At 43.4% G+C, this 21,792-nt stretch overlaps 1 protein-coding gene across 1 annotated transcript in view; it reads right to left on the minus strand.

Moving 5' to 3' along the window:
* ARHGAP32 (Rho GTPase activating protein 32) overlaps positions 1-21,792 on the minus strand; it is a 220,154-nt gene that overhangs the window by 191,745 nt on the left and 6,617 nt on the right. The gene's annotated exons all lie outside the window — the stretch shown is intronic.

The raw sequence follows: 21,792 nt of genomic DNA on the forward strand, positions 1-21,792 counted from the left end.
AATCTGGGCCTAAGCAAACAAATATAATTAAAAAAAACAACCCGTGAATCAATAATAAAAGACACAATGAAAAGGCATCACAAAATTTACATCTGTGTTATTTTGTGGGTGGCAGAAGCTTTCAATTTATGTGGTGGTTTAACATTCATAGTCTTCTATCCATACCCATTCCAGACACTTAATTCTCCTACTCTGTCATCTAATGGCGTTTCAGTCCTGAAAAGAAAGAGTGAAATGTACATGTAATATTTTGCTCCACTCATGCGGATAAATGTGAGTTGTATCTGTGCCATTCAGTTCTCATCTTAGCCTCCCTCAAAAAATGTTAATATTATTTAAGACCTAAGTTACCTTGTAAGTTCTCGATATATCACATAGCTTACACTGGAATAATTAAGAGCTTCCTGAGTATATACATATAGGAATTAAAAATCATTTTGTTTTAACTGAGCTGTTTTCCATAATGGTTTGCCAATTTTACATGATTTCTAATACCGTTAAATGATCTTTTATACCCCAGACAGATCAAAAGGTATGTTTGTGGGTGGGATTTCTATTTAATTTATATTTCAGTAAGATACAAATGTACAGCACTGAGGTACAAAGTTGTTCACCTGGGGAAGAATTTCACCTTTATGTGCTGTGGCTTTGATTATCTGAAATATCTCAGGGTCAAAAACATTTAACCCACAGACCTGGTGCTCAGAAAGTCCTCCATAAGGATGTTCATTGGTCCAGAAATATACATAGGAAACAGGGCTGTGACATTCTATTTTGCTATTTGCAATAACTGTCCATACATTTTTAAATAGATTTTCTTCATATTTTAGTGTTAGATGCTAGACAGACATTAAGGAGTTCCAGTGAGGTCAGGAAAAACTGGAATTATTTTTAGTGTTACCAGAGAACCAAATTCTCTTTCAACCTTACATTCCCGTTTTCTTCTCTTGTTCTCTTTACATTTAACAGATAAAAATAAAATTAAAACATGTACCTGTCTATATCATTCTGTGTATTACTGTTTCATATTAACCTTTTTATTCTCACTATAGGGAAGCCTGTTTATGTACCAAGCCATGGGCAAATGGGTTACTGCAGCTTTAATTATACCTGTGTGTATATTTTTGTCCCCCTGTGATAGTTCTTGTATGCATTGCAATCTATCAAGAAGATAAATTCCCATCTTGGCTATTTAATAGAGATGGGTCCCTTTCTCAAAATCCAGATTGACTAGAAATATGCCATAATTCAGGAGGTGTGGCATCCACGGCTTTGGTGTAGCCCTAAGCCCTATCACTAGCTTTTAAAGCTTTAAAAATTATTTTTACTTCAGAAAAATCAATGAAGTGGCATAGACATACACAGCACCTTACAGCCCATTTAACATGTCCCTGCCCTGAGCAGCTTCCCATATAAATAAGGATGTAACAGAGTGATGGATGGCAATATACAACGCTAGGACTGGGGCTACAACAGCAAAAGGTCACGAGAAGCCCAATTTTCCTCCTCACTTGCAGCAGGCTAAATTGGGAGTATCTCCACTGAAGGCCATGGAAAAAATATATGTTTAAGTGTGAGGAGAATCAGGCCTGAGTGGTGCTCATTGTTACATACAGAATTTGCTATATATCTATATAAGAGAGGTACAATGGTCCACAGGTTAGGGCACCAGCCTAGGACTTGAGAAACTTGGGTTCAATTCCCTGCTCTGCTAGAGACTTCCGGTGTGACCTTGGACAAATCACTTAGCCTCTCTGTGCCTCAGGTTTCCATCTGTAAAATGGAGATAATAGCAATGCCCTACTTCAGAGGTGTTGTGAGGATAAACGCATTAAATACTGTGAGGCACTACAGTGATGAGGTCTACATAAGTACAAGCAGGGCCGGCTCCAGGCACCAGGCACCCAAGCTGGTGCTTGGGGCGGCACCTGGAGGGGGGCGGCGGCGCGGCGCTCCGGCCGCCGGGGAGAACGGGGCCACAGCAGGGCTCGCCGCCCTCCCCCCGGTGCTCTGGCTACCCTCCCCCTGGCCACCGGGGGGAGAGCGGCGAGCCCCTGCCGGGGCTCGCCGCCCTGCGCTCTGGCCGCCGGGGGGGAGAGCCGAGCCCCAGCCGGGGCTCGCTGCCCTGCCCCCGGCGCTCTGGCCGCCAGAGGGGGAGAGCCGAGCCCCAGCCGGGGCTCGCTGCCCTCCTCCCGGAGGCTTTTTCGCCTGGGGCAGCGAAAAAGCCAGAGCCGGCCCTGAGTACAAGCCAATGGGAGTGTTTCAATTTATTTGCATGGGTTTTAGGTTGGGCCCATAATGGGAGAGGGAGGGAACCAATTATGTCCAAGTCAGCAGAGAGGGCAAGGACAAAGCAATGATCCTTGGTCTTGGCTGGGAGCAGCTCATTAGTCACCATGGCAAGAGCAGTGGAGAGAGCACAGTGCGAATGCAGAGGTCAGATACAGTATTTCCTGCTTCACATACAAAACTATAAAACGGGAGTGGTGTCCAAAACAATGGATGGCATAGAGATGGTAATGCGGGCGCTTCAATTTACCTTCTCTCATAAGGCAAGAACAATGGGGACGCTGAGTGAAACCCATTCACCAATGTTGGGAGTAGATGGACCAGTGCTCTGCTCCGGAATGCCATTCTTATGTTCCTAAACATGTTCGCAGAGAGGTCTCTGACCAGAGCGGAACAGCTGCCAGAAGTTTAATAGAGAGTGTACACTGTGATTTACAAACACGGAAAAAGACATGGCCTTTGCCCCAAAAAGACCATTGTAATTCAAGGTAACAGCACACTATCTGGTATACGAAACTTGCAATGATCATACACGCATTTCAGAGGTACTCACCACCGAAACATATAGATGCCAAGACTCAGTTTCAGACAAATCTACACAATAACATTGGTGTTGCCATTACAGATCAGGTTAGGGGCCTACCCTTGCACAGTACCCTGCAGCTACCATTCGCCAACACCGGAAGCTTCAGAGAAAAGCAGGCAACCTCCATGAAGCACCTACCATCCATTACTTGGTTTCTTTTTTAAATAAGAGGTCTATGCAAAAAAGGATAAGGACTTTAAGCAACAGGGGTGAAATCCCTGAGGGCTTACGTAGGATTTAAGTAGCGTACGGGTTCTCTGCACAGAGTCAAATTCCACTCTAGTAGCATTAAGCACTGCCCTGAAAAGCGAAGGGTTACTGCAATTAAGAATGACGCCTCCTCCACCTTTGGGCACTATTGATTTAAACTGGAGCTGAGGACATTCAGCCCTTCTCATAATTGGGCTTTTGATAGCCTAAGCAATATTTTAACACCATTGTCTCACAAAGAGTCTATGTGTAAAACATCCAGTACACGTCGCCGAAAAACAAGTACAATATTTAATTCCTTAAATAAAGTGATCCCTGACCTATCTGCATTGATAGACAATTAATTTGGTCAATAGCATTAATAAAACACTTGAGGGTCTCATTGTGAATTCCAGTGTTAAGAAGACAGCCAATGCAATATATGTGATAGCGCTTTTACATAATACAATAACTAACTACAGCAATAAATGTGCCACTCCTGTGAGCATTTTTTAGGTAGAGCCTGAAATATATTGCCTGCCTTGATTTCCACGGAAAAAAACTTTTGTGGGACGAAAAATAATTTTCCATCTCCCATTTGCAGTAGAAGCTGGTGCCATGTGAAACCAGGTAAGTGAAACGGACAGGAAAAGATGTGCTCAGAGCCAAATAACAGCAGTAGATCAAGATCACCCTGTGTCGGACTCAAAGCAGAGTAGGCAAAGCGCACAGCACAGAACACTTCAGAGCCAGCATTTATCTTTGGAAAACTCATCTTGCTCTCTCCCTTCCCAACTGAATTATGTCCAAATCATACTGGAAAAAGATCCATGCCTCTCTCTATCTCATCGGTGTTTATTCATTTAGATGGTCCACAATGAGAGACAATATTTTTTTTCCAGTGTTAAAAATCAAGGGTTTGCTGCAGAAAAGCAATCCAGTGGGCTCACAGAGAAATCTTAAATCAGGAAGCATTAGTGGGATGATGGTTCTCATCCATGTCAGAAGTCACTACTGGAAGTACTGCCAGAAAAAAGAAAGTTTGGTTGATGGAAGAAGAAAAATGGAGATAAATAATAACACATACTTACTGCAATTATATAACTGTGTGCCTCACAAATAAATGCAATTACTTTCCATCCCAAACATGCACACATTGAAGTTCCCATTATCAGTTTACACTTGTTTTGCTCTGAAACCTTTCATGGAAATCGTCACCCTACATTATTTTTCTCTCCAAATATAAACAAAATCCACTACAAAGGAATTTGTCATCTTTTGTGCTCCTTGTCACAGTAATTTGTTTTTAAATATCATTTCGAAACAGCTGAATTATTTACATTTGAAAATTAGCTAGCGACCCGCTGCAGCTGCTACTTTTCATTTCTTATTTTTTATGCATCAGTGTCCTGTGGAAAACTAGTAACTGCATAATAAATCTGCTTATGCAAATTATTTACTCAATTCTCATGGCTAAACGTCAGTGCTGTTTCAATCTGCATTGGTCCAAAACAAGGTAAACAAGTTAGGGCCTGATCCAAAGCCCACTCTACTGACTTCTATGGGTTCTGAAGCAAGCCTTTCCATGGCAAGAGAGTGGTTTTAACTAGAGGCAATCGGGAATTTTCCAACCAACATTTTTCCATTAGGTCGAGGATGGAATTTCTGGTCAAAACCAGAGAGACCCTGCCTTACTGCCTTACTGCCTTACTGCCAATAGCCCAAGCAGTGGGGGCGCTTGGCTACTATGTGGACAGGCCAGGTGCAAGCCCCTGCTCTGCCTGCCTCTCTCTCTGGCCCACTAAATAGTTAATTATTTATATACAACGGGAGAGATTGAGGGAGCAACTACAACTTGGGGGTTAGGGAACTTCCCTCACATGGGATAAAGCAGGCAAAGGAAGGATTTGAACCTGAGGTCCCCCTATTCCAAGCAAGTGCCCTAACCCCTTAGTTGTTGGGCAGTTGGGAGGGAGAATGGAACGTGCATCTCTCCCCTGCCCCCCTCCCCCAACAATTTTTGAGGTCTCAGTTTCATGCTGATGCCGAACAAAAGCCAACACTGAAATTTTTCACAAAATGGAATTCTCGTTTTAACCAATAACATTTTTTAAGTTAAACCCAGAACTAAAATATTCACATGGCATAAGACGTTGTTCATACACTCAAAACCCATGCATTCACCATAAACAACTGGGCCAATATTTTCAAACTTTGGGTGCCTTAAGTTAGGCACTTAAGGCCATATTTAGGCATAGAGATGCTTCTGAAAAGGCTAACCTATGTGATTTAGATGCCTACGTCCCACTGGAAGTCAATGAGAGTTAAACACTTAGGTGCACTGGAAAATGTTACTGCTAAATTCAGTGGGCACCGTGGGGTCACAGCACCTGTAATATTCACTTCCTGAGTTGCCTCATTTTCAGCACCCAGGTTTGAAATGTCTGGCCTTGATATCTGCAATCGTTATTTAGTGTAGCTGAAGTGAAATTTAAATGACACAAAACCTTTCAGGCATAAATAATTTAAATCCAACAAGTTCACAGCATACCAGAGCATGAAAGGGTTCTCGCTCAAAACAAACCTGACTAGGTTTATCAGAAAACGTTCCTTTCAAGCACGGAAGACAAGGCGCCCGATTTGCTAATGCAAGTAAAATTAGAGAACAGTCCGATAAAAGCATTGCAATATTTGTAACAGTTAACAAGGTGGCACAAAGGGAGTCAAAGCCTCCCCAGCATATGGGAGTGCCCAGCATGGACAGAAGCAGCTCCTCCATCTCCCTCCCTGCAGACCCTGGCGCAGGCGCATGTTGCAGGTGTGGAGGGGCAGGGCAAGCGGAAAGGTTGGAGCGCAAAGCACTCCAGGAATCCTCAGCTGCTGTATTGGTGCCTAGGGCAGATTGTCTCCAGGCTACTCTAGGCCACTCTGGGGCTTAGCAGAGAATCAGGCAGCCGTAACAAGTTTCCTGAGATTTGCTCCTCCCACACTCCGCGCTCTGCCGTGCACAGTGTAACCTCAAGGTGGAATTGTGACGTGTGTTCTTCAAAGAGAATTGTAAATATTACCTTTCAATGTTAGTCTACGTTGACAACCAAGTAACCGTGCCATCCTGTTATCAGAATATTTGTCCCCACTTTCCCTTTTACAGTCTCAACTTGCAGTGTCAAGTCTGAATCCTGCAAACTACACATATTCTTAGTCCCACTGAGTTCCATGGAGCTACTCCTACCTGTGCAGAGCTCACTGCAAGCCCTATGTACCACTTTGAGCTGATCCTCTGCGCAGGAATGAAGGTTACCCCTACAGAATGGATACTAGGCAGCCACGTACAAGCTTCATAGAATCATAGAATAGGGTCGGAAGGGACCTCAGGAGGTCATCTAGTCCAACCCCTGCTCAAAGCAGGACCAATTCCCAACTAAATCATCCCAGCCAGGGCTTTGTCAAGCCTGACCTTAAAAACCTCTAAGGAAGGAGATTCCACCACCTCCCTAGGTAACCCATTCCAGTGCTTCACCACCCTCCTAGTGAAAAAGTTTTTCCTAATATCCAACCTAACCCTCCCCCACTGCAACTTGAGACCATAACTCCTTGTTCTGTCATCAGGTACCACTGAGAACAGCCTAGATCCATCCTCTTTGGAACCCCCTTTCAGGTAGTTGAAAGCAGCTATCAAATCCCCCCTCATTCTTCTCTTCTGCAGACTAAACAATACCAGTTCCCTCAGCCTCTCCTCAGAAGTCATGTGCTCCAGCCCCCTAATAATTTATGTTGCCCTCCGCTGGACTCTTTCCAATTTTTCCACATCCTTCTTGTAGTGTGGGGCCCCAAACTGGACACAGTACTCCAGATGAGGCCTCACCAATGTCGACTAGAGGGGAATGATCACGTCCCTCGATCTGCTGGCAATGCCCCTACTTATACAGCCCAAAATGCCGTTAGCCTTCTTGGCAACAAGGGCACACTGTTGACTCATATCCAGCTTATCGTCCACTGCAACCCGTAGGTCCTTTTCTTCCTCCCTCCCCAGTCAATATGTATCAAACCTGGTTTGGAGGGAGCTGACTGCCTCTATGGGTGTGAAGGGTGGTCCAGCTGCCGGGTTCTTTCAACCCTTGGCATCTTTGCTAAAAGTTAGAGCTAGTCAAAAATATCAATTGCTTTTGGTGGGGATTTTTGAAAGAATTTTCCCACTTAATTTCCTGCAAAATATTTTCATTTTTTTTTTAAATAATTTTTTTTGCTTTTACGTTTTCATTAAAAACACGGATGAAGATGAAAAATTTCATTTGGGTCAAAAAGTCATTTTTCATCAAAAAAAGGATTTTGATGAGAAAATTCTGCCCGGCTCTACTGAAAGGACTAAAAAGGGGGCCTGTCACTGTGGACCATGATGGGGTTTCTTTCTGAAGCAGACACTTGTCCACATAGAACTCAATGGCAACTCAGCAGCCTTCAGAAGGTAATAAATACAAACCAAAGCTGGCTTGGTACCAGTGCCATACGGAGCATTTACAGTGAGTGCCACTTTTCATCTTCAAAAAATGTTCTACAAATATCCACCGATCCCTCGGAGGTAAAAGACTAGTACCATGAATCTCTCCCTGTTCTTCTCATTTGCTAGATACACAGATAGTGTGCCTGAGGTGCAATGAAGTTAGGACGATTGTTTGGCTCAGATTCTAACCTACTCCCTAGCCTTGAAACCACACAGCCTCCTTGAAAACAAAGTTCTTGTCACCCCTCCTTCAGATGATACCAAAAACATCCTGATCACAATACATGAAATAAAATAAAAGCACCCCGTTAAAAATCCAACGTTAGCAACAACAAACTTGTTATGTATTTAGTAAAAAAAAGGGGGTTAACTCCAACAGAAATTGCTGGCCCAATCTTGCAGCTTTTACTTGCAAGCGCAGCACCCTTGAAGGTAAATGAGGGCTGCAGAATTGGGACCTTTCTTTAAACTGGAAAGAGTATAGAAACTGGACAAAATTATTGCATATGTTACTGAAGTGTCTTGCATACAATAGCACCATTTGATGTGAATACAAGTATTTGGGAGTTCTCAGCTGACACTGTTTAAATTGCTGTATGTATGTGGTTTTAAGAGCAATTTTTGCATATGCAGTTAAATATCATAGTAGGCTCATTTTAATACTTTCAGAGTGACGTTTTCAAGATTGCCTATGAGATTTGTACACCCAATTAAAATTAATTGGACATTCAAATCCTTTCGGCAGGTTGAAATTCTCAGCTTGAAAACAAAATCTAATTTGTACATTATTCGATTAACAGCTTCCAAAATGGGGAAAAAATATGGATTTCCAACTTGAGTCTGTTTGCAAAACTTTATTGGATTTAGATGCTATTCATGGCCTGCTCAGCAGAGTGCAGCAGTTGCACACTGAAGAATCACCAAGGGCTATGCAGAACTGCTTCTGCTACAAGAGCATAATTGTGTAATCTTGTGCACCCTCACACAGAAAAGAATGGGGCCCCACACTGCAGTTAGAAAGGATTAAATACATTTCACATTCCAGATACAGCAAGTAGGGATTGAAGGTCCTGATATACGCTTTAATTACAGCAACTCATGCCACTCTATCCAGAGAAATAGCTGTGAGAACTTAGTGCAGGTCACAAAGGCGTTTTCAGGAATGAATAAAGGATTCTGAACTCTGTCAAATTGTTACCAAAAAAGGAGTTACTATACAAAAAAACAAAAACAAAAAATCAGTATTATTAAATCTTCTCCTTGTTCCTCACCCAATGCAGAGTTCTTTGATCCCCACTGCACAAAGGCATGAAAAGGTCTAGTTATGTCACTCTGGGAAGCCGCATGTTTCTTGTGTTTTTTAAAGCAGAGCAAGAAATTCTTGTCAGTTTAATTGGAGGATGTGTAGTCTCGCTGATTAAGACTGGCAATTTTGGGAGACATGTGATCTGTTCTCAGCTCTGTCACAGAATTATTACATCCTCTTGGACAAGCCACGAAAATAGCATAGCTGAAGTCGACATACTAAGGCCTGGTCCACACTACCCCCCCACTTCGGACTAAGGTACGTAAATTCAGCTACGTTAAGAACGTAGCTGAATTCGAAGTACCTTAGTCTGAACTTACCGCGGGTCCAGACGCGGCAGGAAGGCTCCCCCGTCGATGCCGCGTACTCCTCTCGCCGAGCTGGAGTACCTGCATCGACGGCGAGCACTTCCGGGATCGATCCCAGAACATCGATTGCCTGCCGCCGGACCCTCCGGTAAGTGTAGACGTACCCTAAGAGCTACTTACCGCAGTGTCTTCGCTGCAGTAGGTCGACTGCTGCCACTCCCCCGTCGACTCCGCCTACGCTTCTTGCTCCAGTAGAGTACTGGAGTCGACGGAAGAGCGCTCGGCGGTCGATTTAAATCGACCCCCGCTGGATCGACCGCTCCTGAGGTAAGTGTAGACATGCCCTTAGAGACCCCACAAGGATGTTATAGGGTCACAGTCATTGAAGTCTCTTGAAGTACTTTTGAGATTCTTGGATAGGGTGATCAGAGAGTGAGAGTGAGAGTGTGTGTGTGTAAAATAGACACCTATGTATGACAAAGCCCCAAATATCAGGACTGTCTCTATAAAATCGGGACATCTGGGCACTCTATTCTTGGATGAAAGGCACTGGAGAAATGCAAATATTACTATACCTCTACCTCGATATAACACTGTCCTCAGGAGCCAAAAAATCATACCGCGTTATATCAAACTTGCTTTGATCCACCGGAGTGTGCAGCCGCGCCCGCCCGGAGCATTGCTTTACCGCGTTATATCCGAATTCATGTTATATAGGGTCGCATTATATCAAGGTAGAGGTTTATTTATTTGTGGACAGCTATCCCTACAATGGGACAACCCTTTTGTTCAAGAGAATAAAGAGAGCAATTCAGCTGCCTATGCCTCTTCTAAAGCTCGTAATGGATGAGAGAAATATGACAGAAAAGAGCTAGTGAAAGAAGGGGCGGGGCCTGCTGTCAGTACGGTGCATCAACTCTGAACATTGTCAATTCCAGCACTCAGAAACCAAGATTAAAAAAAAAAAAAGATTTTGATTTGTATTATTTTTGGAGTTTAGAACGTTCAACTGCATTTTTCACATTCTTTGTCACTGTGGTTGAATTTTTTTAGCCAATAATCATTGCATGGTATAATTTACAGTGAATTATTCTCTTTCAAGGACTACCCAGGATGCATTTTCCCATTCCTTGCATCTCCTCTCCAAAGATAGACTTTTAAATACTACCACGAGCAGGCAAATTTTAAGGGATGCTTCTGTCTTCAGAGTAGCAGTGGTATCTTGGAGGAGGAGCTGGGTCATCCATTTATGGGCCTCGTGTACCTCTACAGGTTATGAAAAACGTAGCTCACACTCACTCATGGTTATTCATCTCTCACTCTTCAGTTGGAGTTTGCAGTGTATATTGATCTGCCCTGTATATATGTCAGCAAGGATCCAGCGCTCTGGGCCTAAGGATAGTATGTAATCCAAGTCCTGGAAACGGAACCTGTCGTGCAGAGTGACACGTGCTGCAGCACCTCCGAACACACCCTGCACGGTATGTGAAATTCATCCTTGTACAGAGGGCCAGCATAAGACTTACGCAAAATGTAAGTCCCACTTAGTGGGACTCAAATGGTGCATAGGCTTTCTGCTGGCCTTCTGCACGGGGGTGCATTTCATCTGTACTGTGGGGGTTCTTCCCAGCAAGAAGTCCCACACTTGCATTTCCGTTTTGTTTTTTTAAAGAGACACAACAGATGCACCAAGCCAAATGACTGGTTAGCTCCTAAGGACATGAGCATGATAACTACCTGGGAGCCTTAAGGTTGGATTTGACACTGCTCTGGAGAGGCTACAGTGAGAACCCCTTATTACCATTCACAAAGAAGAGCTCAACACAAGGAGCTGCATACAGTACACTGCCCTACTTAACAGTATATTGGCTAAGGAATGTACTTTAAGGAACAAAAACCTCACATACAATATGCGTGGGAAAGGCAGCCAGGGTTGAAGTCTTCTGTACAGCTTACAGAATGTATCTGAGAACAAACCACAGGGAACAGAACATCCAATGAACATCGCGCCTTGATTTCAGTTACTTACTTGCTTAAAAAAAACACACACAAAAACAATCAACGCTGTTAAGAGGCACAATTTCTAGAGTCTATTGATTTACTTCAGTTTAAATACAAAAGAACAAGGGAGGCTTTGGGTTGTTGTGCTGAAATACAATTTCTTTTACATGGAAAAAGAATCAAAATTACTGGGCTGAAGTCAGCTCGGAACAAGTAGGTGCAACTTTAGTGGATGTCCCTTGGCCATATTCAATGATGATGTAAATGACAATGAGTAAGATGGTCATAAATGATGTGTCTCCAAACATTGTGATTTGGATACGGAGTAGGGGGAGAGAAGGGGCAGAAGCTGGGAAGGCAGAAGGAAAAAGCAATTAATTTATACTCGACCCTGTCATATGCTTCTGCCACTGAGAGCAAAACTGGGCCCAGATTTTGACTTCCATGGGAGTTGCAGGCACTTTAAGTAGATTCTGAATGCACAACTGGTGTAAGATCCACTTCTTTTGCACACCTGAATGTCACAGCAATGTAAGTTATATACACACACCAATAACATGCCATTAACCATCCACAAGGTTCTGAACAGCAGACGTTAAACTGACCAGAGTTTAATTAACTTAGCCTTCCCAAGCAGCAGTAAAATTAAGAGCAGCAACAGAGGCTGTAGTGGTGTCAGCAGAATCAGGAAGGCAACTAGCAACATTTTGTTCATTTGTTTGTTTAAATGAAAACTGGGATTCTCCAGGAACTGATGGCTTAGCCCTTTAATCCTCCAAGGAAATTCTCCTTCTCTCCTGCAGCTACTAGATGGGAAGAGTTTTAAATCATGGACCTTTTTGACCATGCATCTCCCGCATGTTTAGACTACAGCACCAAGAGGCTGAGGTAAAACCAGGCTAGCCCTAAAATGTACATAGCTGTAATACAGTATATCATATCCAGTTTCAGTAACCAATAGCACTCAGCTGACCTCATATAAACAAAAGGAAAAATGCTGTACGACAAACTAGAATTAATAGTTACAATTGTTCTCTAACTATGCCAAATAGTCCCTTTAGATGCTTTCAAGCAGAGCAGTAATTTCTTGTTTGCAGTTTAGGCCACATACCAGAACAAGAGGAAATGCAGAACCAAAAGTTCCCCTTCTCTCTAGCTCTCAGCTTGTTTGAAGCAGAATGATCAAGATAATTGTGAGGATGCATGGCCAGTTTGTAGTATGAGTATCAGAGAGAGATGATTGTAGTGGGATAGGACAAAATCTTAGGACCAAATCTGTTCTGAGGTACATTGATATAACATTAGAGTAACTCCATTTAAACCACTGGAGTTACTCCAGATTTGCCCTGGCATAATTTTAAGTAAAATTTGACTCATACGCCCTAACTCTGATCTCACTTATACCAGTGTAAACCAGATTTAACTCTTCTCCTGATACACCAATACAAGATCAGAATGAGGTCTTTAGGCTGAGATTTTCAGAAGTGCTCAGCACTTTGAAATTAGTGGGATTTTTACCATTGAGTCCAACAGCAGCAGCATTAGGCAAACATCAAGCCCTTTCGAAAATCCCACACTTTATATATGAAGGCGAATGGTTTGATTTCCACTTGGGAAGTGACCAAGAGGAAAGCCAAAAGTAAAGCTAAAGGGGCAGGGCTGGAATTTTAAGGGAATCCTGAGCATACCATGAGATGGGCCCCCCTGCGGCCACACACACAGAGTCCTCTGGTGGGCGATATTGCTAGGCTCCCCTAGAGCATGGGTTCTTGAGAGAGTTAGCACTCCACTCAGATGCAAGGGGCAGTTCACACCTCACCAAGCTATTATTTCAGAACACCTCCGGACACATAGTGCCTATGCCTTAATCCAGACCTGGGTAAAGGAACTAAATGAGACACATCTTGGTCTGCAGGGTGACTCTGATCAAGCAGCTTAAAAACCCTGATGAATGGAAAAGCCTGGCAGCACAGTCCATGCCAACTGTGTTACTAAAACTCTATGACCAACACAAAGAAATTAGGGCTATTACATGAAAGTTATCCCTGGGATTGTACTCAAAATCCTCCACAACTACATTATCTGTACAAACACCTACCAAGACAGCTTACCCACTTTACAATATGTACCACAATGACTGGCAAAAACCTAGCAAGGGAGTGTTAAACTGAATGTACTGGACAACAGTTCAAACTAAAGATCTCCATAACTTTCAAGGGCTAATTAATTGCTTTACAATTGACCGTTGTTGAATCATGCCAGAGAATGAATTCTTCCCACTAAGAGTGGTTTATTGATTTTTATTTTATTTTATTTTGGTAAATGCTGCAAACGTATTAACAGTGATTCAGAAACTGCTCTCAGCCTCTTTCTGCACTCTCTGGATGTATTTCAAGTGCTAAATAGAATATTCAAGCTTGAAGCCATTACAAAATACTGAACTTCCCCACCACAGTTGAATTGCAATTAAGATCCATCCTTCGGTTTGGAAAATAAAGAAGAAAAAGTTAAACATCAGCTTTTCATGATTTTTCAAAGGACGTTGATTTTTAAAAAGGTTCCTTATAAAGAAGTCAATTTCTTCAACTCCCACATAGATTTTTTTTTTCTTCTAAGCAAACTAGTGCTGGTGAAAACTGATTGACAGCCCTAGAAATCTAGAGTCTTACCTAGCAAGGAAGCACAGCTTCTTAGACAATTGCAGCATTTCCCTCACTGCAGCATTACAAGGTGCCTAAAGAGGGACCTTCTCCAAAGGTGAGAAGATAGTTCATTCTCCAATGTTAATCCCCTCCTTTGCACCTTGAATCATGACAGATGTGTCCCAACTCAGGTGGTATTATCTGTTGCTGTTGTTGTCACCAGTAAGAAACTGGGCTGAGACACAGAGAGAAACCATAAGATGCTCAATATACAACAGAGACCTATGAAAGGAACTGTATTTTAATGCAAAGATTCTAACACACAAACATCATAAAGACAAGGTGGTTGAGGTAGTATCTTTTACTGGACCAACTTTTGTTGGTGAGAGTTGGTCCAATAAAAGATATTATGTCACCCATCTTGTCTCTCTAATACTCTGGACTGACATGGCTACAACTGCACTGCATACACAACCATCATGAAATTCAGAGCTGCAGTTCCCACACTAATCATAACTTGGCCCTCCTTGCCAAATTACAGTTAATATGGAAATTATGCATGCCGTTTAGTAGAGCAGTACATGTACAGTACCATATGCATAGGCACATTTTGCATAATGCATATTAAAACACTTTTATGCCTTCGTACACAATGTGGCAGAGGATTATCGGTGCTGTGGCAACCTTAGCTTTGAATTATAAGAGTGCATTGAAAATTTCAGCTGCAGTACCATCATTTGTTTATTTATTTGCCTCTTTAAAACTAAAAGGGAAGAGTTGCCGGTGCTGTTATGCAAACACATGACCCAACTATCTCACACAGCAAGAGACTGCATTTACTGCAGTGCACAGTTGTTCATTCCATTCCAAGACAGACACTGGTGCACCATGGGCTTTCGTAGCACATGTCCATGAGGGCAAAAGACCTTGAATGGCCAGCCTAAACCCAGCTTTGCTTATTTCTAGGTGCAAAGATCCACACAAATGACAAAAGATAGGTGATCAGCACATTAGCAATAAGACAGATGAGAAAGAAAGACATCTGAAAAAGAAAAACATTTCTGGCAGAACTTTAATAGACATTGTTACCTTTAAACCTTTAAATGTAACTGCTACATTCCCTAATCACAGAAGCCTTCCTTTATGCCCTCCCTTTCAAAGCATTTCACATTAACAGCCATCTCCAAGGCAAATTCTTCTTAACAACAATCCTGCCAGTGTCAGCAGGACAAACCTTAAGTTAACAAACTACTTCCAGGCTGAATGGAAATTCCTTATTAATTGCTGAGCTCTGGGCTTGAAAGCAATCTGAGAGCATGTGTGAAGGCAGGCAGCTCCTCTGGGTACACATGCTGGAAAAGTCTGAGTGCATTCAAACAATATGATGTGTAGGGTAAATCCAGAACTCTTCACTACCCTTCATACCACTACATACTAAGGATGCAAAGGAATCCTGGATGACTGGTAAGTTTTCCTCTCGGTGTCAAATTGCACTGCAAGATGGGTTTGCTCTCTTTTCAGTGTGTATAAAGAACAATATTAGTTTTCCAGCTCTGCAAATTAAAATGAAATGATTGTTATAAATTAATGCCTACTGCCCAAGATACAGTTTCCATTCTGGGATAATTGAATCCTTTTAATTGGCAAACTCCAGTGGACGCCAATGTGCCAATTAAGTGATTGTCCCAATTATCAGAGACTCCCAGGGATGCTCCATGCTGGGCGAAAGTCATTTTTATTTCATGGACTGTTTTAAAACTAAGCAAAGTACTATGCACAGAGAAATAAAGCCTTTTCAAAAGCGCAGAGAAGGGAAAGTACATATTTTCAAACCTGTGGGGCAGCGCACACACACCCCTCTGCCGTACTAAAGCCCCAAGACAACCCCCGCCCCACCCTGCAGCTGAAGCCCAGAGTCCTGCCTCCTCACAGGGCAGAAGCCCCTAGCTCAACTACTCCATCACCCTGCCTCAAGCAGAAGCCCTGAGCTCCCCCTCCCAGCCCAGCAGCTGAAGCCTGTAGCCCCAAGTACACCCTCGCAACCCTGCTGGGCCCTGGAGTTTTTATACATATTTGGGGAGTGGGGGGGATGAGAGATGTGGGAGGCTCGGGAAAATTCTCTGAGAATTTTTGTCCTGCTGACGCCTACTGCAAATGAAGCTAGATGAGGCTGACTGAACCCACAGTTGCTCCTTCCCCCTTTTCCAGCCAGTGTAGAGTTTGTATACCCCACCGCACCAGTATATTACATACACATGTGCTTTCTCTATTCTAGATGAAAGTCTTATTGGACAAAAGCGCCGGAGTGATCCCCTGTTAGTGGCTAGCCCCCGAGATAGCACTACAGAGACCCTAACCTCAACCTGCATGTGAAATATCCACTAAGAAATGGGTTATCTTTATTTTGAGAACAAGGCTCTCAGAGTTTACTTGCATCATTTGCTTTCAAAAACATCTGATAATACTAACAAATTGTTCTAATGCTCTAAACACACAGCCAAAACAAAACAACAACATCCCCACTGATAAAATCCAACACACAGAAACTCTCATCCTCGTAGGGTTGCCAACTTTCTAATCCCACAAAACCAAACACCCTAGCCCCGCCCCTTCTCTGAGGCCCCACCCCCTTCCCCAAGGCCCTGCCCCCCCCCGCTCACTACATTCCCCTTCCCTCAGTGGCTCACTCACCCTCACTCTTTTTCACTGGGCTGGGGTACAGGAGTGGGTGAGGGCTCTAACAGGGGGTGCGGGCTCTGGCGTGGGGCCAGAAATGAGGGGTTATGGGTGCAGAAAGGGGCTCCAGGCTGGGGCAGGGGATTGGGGTACTGGAGGGGGTGAGGGCTCCGGCTGGGGGTGCGGGCTCTGGGGTGGAGCTGGGGAAGAGGGATTTGGGGTGTAGGAGGGGGCTCCAGGCTGGGGGCTCGGGCAGGGGTTTGGGGTGCAGGAGGAGGTGAGGGCTTCATCTGGAGGTGCAGGCTCTGGGGATGAGGGGTTTGCGGTGCAGGAGGGGGCTCTGGGTTTGAGGTGCTCAGGGTTGGGGCAGGGGGTTGGGGCGCGGGGTTACCTCCGGCGGCTCCCGATCAGCAGTGCAGCGGTGGGCTAAGGCAGGTTTCCTGCCTGTCCTGGCACCACGGACCGCGCTGCGCCTCAGAAGCAGCCATCAGGTCCAGCTCCTAGGCGGAGGTGCGGCTGGCGGCTCTGAGCGTGCTGCGCTCGCCTGCAGGCACTTCCTCTCCCCCCAGCTCCCAGCCAATGGGAGTGTGGAGCCGGTGCTTGGGCAGTGCGCAGAGCCTCGTGGTCTCCCTGCCTAGGAGCTGGACATGATGGCCACTTCCAGGGCACAGCGCGGTGCCAGCCAGGACAGGTAGGGACTAGCCTGCCTGAGCACTGCAGCAACGCCGACGGGACTTTTAAGAGCCGGTCGGCGGTGCTGACAGGAGCCACTAGGGTCCCTTTTCGACTGGGTGTTCTGGTCGAAAACCAGACACCTGGTCACCCTATTGCTACGTTTCATTCAGCTGGGCTCTCATATTTACCCGGCAGGACTTCAAACTCATTGTGGAGTGACCATGAAAGGCTGCAAACCAGCCAAACCTGCAACCCAAAACATTTACCTTTCTATTCAAACATGAAGATTGACAACTGCTTTTTGAGATCTATGGTAGAACCTCAGAGTTATGAGCACCTCCAGAATGGAGGTTGTTTGCAACCCTAAATTGTTCATTTGCTACTGAGGGAAGGGAGGGTTACTGGGAGGCGAGGGATAGCTCAGTGGTATGAGCATTGGCCTGCTAAACCCAGGGTCGTGAGTTCAATCCTTGAGGGGGCCACTTAGGGATCTGGGGCAAAAACAGTACTTGGTCCTGCTAGTGAAGGCAGGGGGCTAGACTCAATGACCTTTCAAGGTCCCTTCCAGTTCTAGAAGATAGGATATCTCCATTAATTTATTTTATTTTTATAACTGACTTAAAACAGCTTTGAAATTCTACTATGCAGAAGAAAATTGCTGCTTTCCCTGTTTATTAGTAGTTTATGTTTAACACAGTACAAGACTTTTTTTTTTTCTTTTCTTTTTTTTTTTGCTGCTGCCTGATTGCCTACTTCAGGTTCCAAATGAGGTGTGTGGTTGACTGGTCAGTTTGTAACTCTTATGTTTGTAACTTTTTGATTCTACTGTATTTTGAAAGATAGAGGAAACAATTTCCAATGAAAGATGGTGCAAGTATCTGGGGTGCTCCAAATTAACTTATATTTATGGTGAAAGGTGCCTTAAAAATAGACAGTTCCTGCTCTTTTTGGTGTTCACAGCATCTCAAGCCACCATCTCTTCGCAATCTACGAACACTTACAGAGACCATTAGTTATTTATTATGCATTAGTCCAGCGCTTTGAAAACATAAAGCACTCTATAAGTGGTTATTATTACTTTCTAGCAGGGAAGGGGGGGGATGGGAAACCACTGTGGTCATCTTAGTGTAAAGAAATATGTGAATTATTCCAAGAGAAAAGAATGCATGCACGAACGCAAACAGCACAGTCCGACACACTAATGGGTGAGCACTGCAGACCCATTTTGACAGCACCTTCCAAGCCCTTGGTATTGCTGCTAGGGTCAGCATTTGCTTACCTGGGCAGAATGCATAATTTGCTTACAATGACAAAGTCCTGTATATATCTGTGCCAACTATTTACCTCTGGGAAGCAGTGGGGGGGAGAGGGGGGGGAAATCAGTACTTCTCCCAAAGAACAGCCATCCATTAGCACCTCCATTATCTGTGGGCTAAATTAAGAAACAGCAAAACCTGTTGTTTGTGACCTCTGAGGATAGTAACCAAAAATAAATCTTCATTTATGAAAGTATGAGCTTCTCATGCATAAAATAAGGAACTAGCTATTGGAGGAGTCAGCAAACCAAATGGCTGATAGAAATGCAGTGAAAGAACCATAGAAACGAAGGGTTGGAAGCGACCTCAAGAGGTCATATAGTCCACCCCCTGCCCCCGCCCCCATGCAGAGGCAGGACCAAGTAAACCTAGAAGACCATCCCTGACAGGTGTTTGTCTAACCTGTTCTTAAAACCTTCCAATGATAGGGATTCCAAAACCTCCCTTAGTAATCTGATCCAGTGCTTAACTATCCTTATAGGTAGAGCGTTTTTCTTAATATCAATCCTAAATGTCCCTTGCTGCAAAGGAAGCTGATTACTTCTTGTCCTACCCTCAGTGGACATGGAGAGCAATCAATCACTGTCCTTTTTAGCATATTTGAAGACATACCAGGTCTCCCTACAGTCATCACTTTTCTAGACTAAACATGCCCAATTCTTTCAATCTTTCCTCCTAAGACATGTTTTCTAAAAAAAGAAAGAGCGAATGGGGAAATCCCAGGCTTAATATTACCTGAACGCTAAAGTCTAAACAGATGACAAATCTACAGTTCAGGACATCTAAATCAAACACCCTGAAAACATTAACCCCTCTCTCTCTATACTTCTACCATTAAGATGAAATTGGGGAGGATCGTTGGAAAAGGGAATTTATACACCGAACAGAGTAAATATGAGTAACTGAAACTGCTTCTACCTGTCTACAATTTATTCAGGTGATCATCAGATTGAAATTATATCATGAATACAGATCAAAGACTTCACACTTCAGCTTCAGTTGCCTCCAATGTCTGTTCCAGGTTGCATCACACCTGGCAGTGCAATAAAGCAGGAAATGTTCGAGCCAAATTTTCATCTTCATCCTTTTCAAACACTATTTGTTACAGACACTTCAATCTGTGGCTGTCCAGGAGGACAGGTTCTAACGAGTGAATCAGTGGTGAATGCAGTAAGGGTTGTAATGGTTTTAAGAGAAGAAATGCTTGAGGCTCCGATCCTGCAAGTTGTTCCAGGTGGGTGGACTCCTGTTCCCCTATGTGGAGCCTACGTGGTGTGCTCAAGGGAACAATGAAACCCAACCCACTGATGTAATTAGTAAAGTTAACTTTTAATTTTCTAATTGAGCCAACTCCACCTCTGGAAAAACACGACAACGAAAACTTCAACCACATCCATTTCCTTAGGCTCAGGACTTGTGACTTGGGCCCCTGGAAATGTCCTGCGAGCAGCTGAAAGCATACAGTGCCTTTTCTGAATTTCACCCCTGGAGGCCTAACATTTTCGACCCAATTCTCCTGAGTTTTTAGCTGCAGGACACACATTGTGACAAGATTATTGGCTGCCTGGCCTGAAGTCACTCTCTTTCTCCACCTTCCCACAATTGACATCCGTATGCTCCTTCCTTTGCTGCAAGGTATGTGCTCTTGAAGCTCTCCTGCAGGGATAAGAAGTAGAGGAAATGGAGAGCATCTGGAGTGTTTGTCAGGGGAAGGTGCTTACTCAAGAATCAGTGCGGGGGAGAGACTGGGGGGGGGGGGGGTGTTGTGTTCTTGGTGACATTAGGCAGACAATCCCTACAGAATTTACAGGCTATTTCTACAGGATTTTTAATCATTTCTTGTAGCATCACAGTGGCCTGAACTCACAACTACTTGCTAATTCATATTTCCATTCAAATGGCTAATCATTCAGTTTCATCATTAGAAAATGATAGTTATTCCCTATCTCGGAGAGCTGTACATACAAAAGAGACACTAGAACAACAAAAGAGTCAGAATCAACATTTTCATTTTATATAAACTCTTCACTGTTTATAGTTCCCGTTTATACTTTTTTTTAAAAACAATTCCCTTCATATCTCTCCTTACAAACACAATTCTTAAATAGAAAATAAAACAAAACAAAAAAATTCCAACACCTAGATAGCGCCTCAAAGAAGTTATAAACTGGGAAACAGAATGGATTTAAAAATAGATCTACTGATAGAAGAAACAGTGAATTAACAACATGCAAGATAAATTTCACTACTCAATCATTTGCCAGCTGTTGGATCCCCTCCATTGCCTAGTTAGGCCCCAATCCAAAGCACTTAAACCCATGTATAACTAAGCACACGAATAGTCCCATGGAAGTCAATAGGACTACCTGATGTGAGTAAATTTATTCATGTGCGTAAGAGTTTACAGATTTCAGAGTAGCAGCCGTGTTAGTCTGTATCCGCAAAAAGAACAGGAGTACTTGTGGCACCTTAGAGACTAACAAATTTATTAGAGCATAAGCTTTCGTGGGCTACAACCCACTTCTTCGGATGCATATTTACAGAGTTTACAGAATTAGTTCCTTAGATTGTAGGTTTTCAGTGCAAGGGCTTATCTGCACCTTTGTCTGAAGAGCCCACTGTGCTTTTAGTCTCTGTATAAAACTAGAATAATTTTTAATTTCAGTCAGCTTGTACAACGAAAAAAAAAAAGCTGGGCTTTTCATCAGTTTCATGTTTTGATTCTCATGCCCAATGCTGCAATGTTTGCAAAGGTTGGAGGGAGGTGTTTAAGTACAAAGGCAACTTTTTTATTTTTATTTATTTTTAATTTTGAGAAATCAGGCTTTACCACACTTTTCTTTTTAAAACAGGTCAGTCTGCCTCCATCATATCCAGGAAGCAATCGCCTTTTCTAAAACCTAATGCAAACACGTTCTACAATCTTACTGAACCAAATGCTGCTCTTCTTGACACTCTGTGCAACCCTGCTGAAATCAATGGTGTTACAGGCATGTGACGGAGAGAAGAATTTAACCCATTTTGTTTTCTTAAATGTGAATTTTATTTTAAAAAGTACAAATCTACAGCTTACCCACTAAGACAAGATTTGGTTTTAGTTTTGGGGAGTAGTCATAATCAGATGCTGGATTTTTTGTGAAGAGTCTCAGAAAGGCCTCAGTTTTAATGCTTAGAAAATCGGATCTTCTGCGTCTTCACTCCTAGCAAGAAATAACTCATGTTTGGGTTGGGGGAGAGACAAGGAGGACTCCACCAATGTCACATGGCCACTCAGGGAGTTCACCCATGTTGTGTAACGTTGGA

The sequence above is a fragment of the Terrapene carolina genome, unplaced genomic scaffold (assembly GCF_002925995.2).
Source record: "Terrapene carolina triunguis isolate 2854851 unplaced genomic scaffold, T_m_triunguis-2.0 Scaffold374, whole genome shotgun sequence".
In the NCBI taxonomy this organism is placed as follows: Eukaryota; Metazoa; Chordata; order Testudines; family Emydidae; genus Terrapene; species Terrapene triunguis.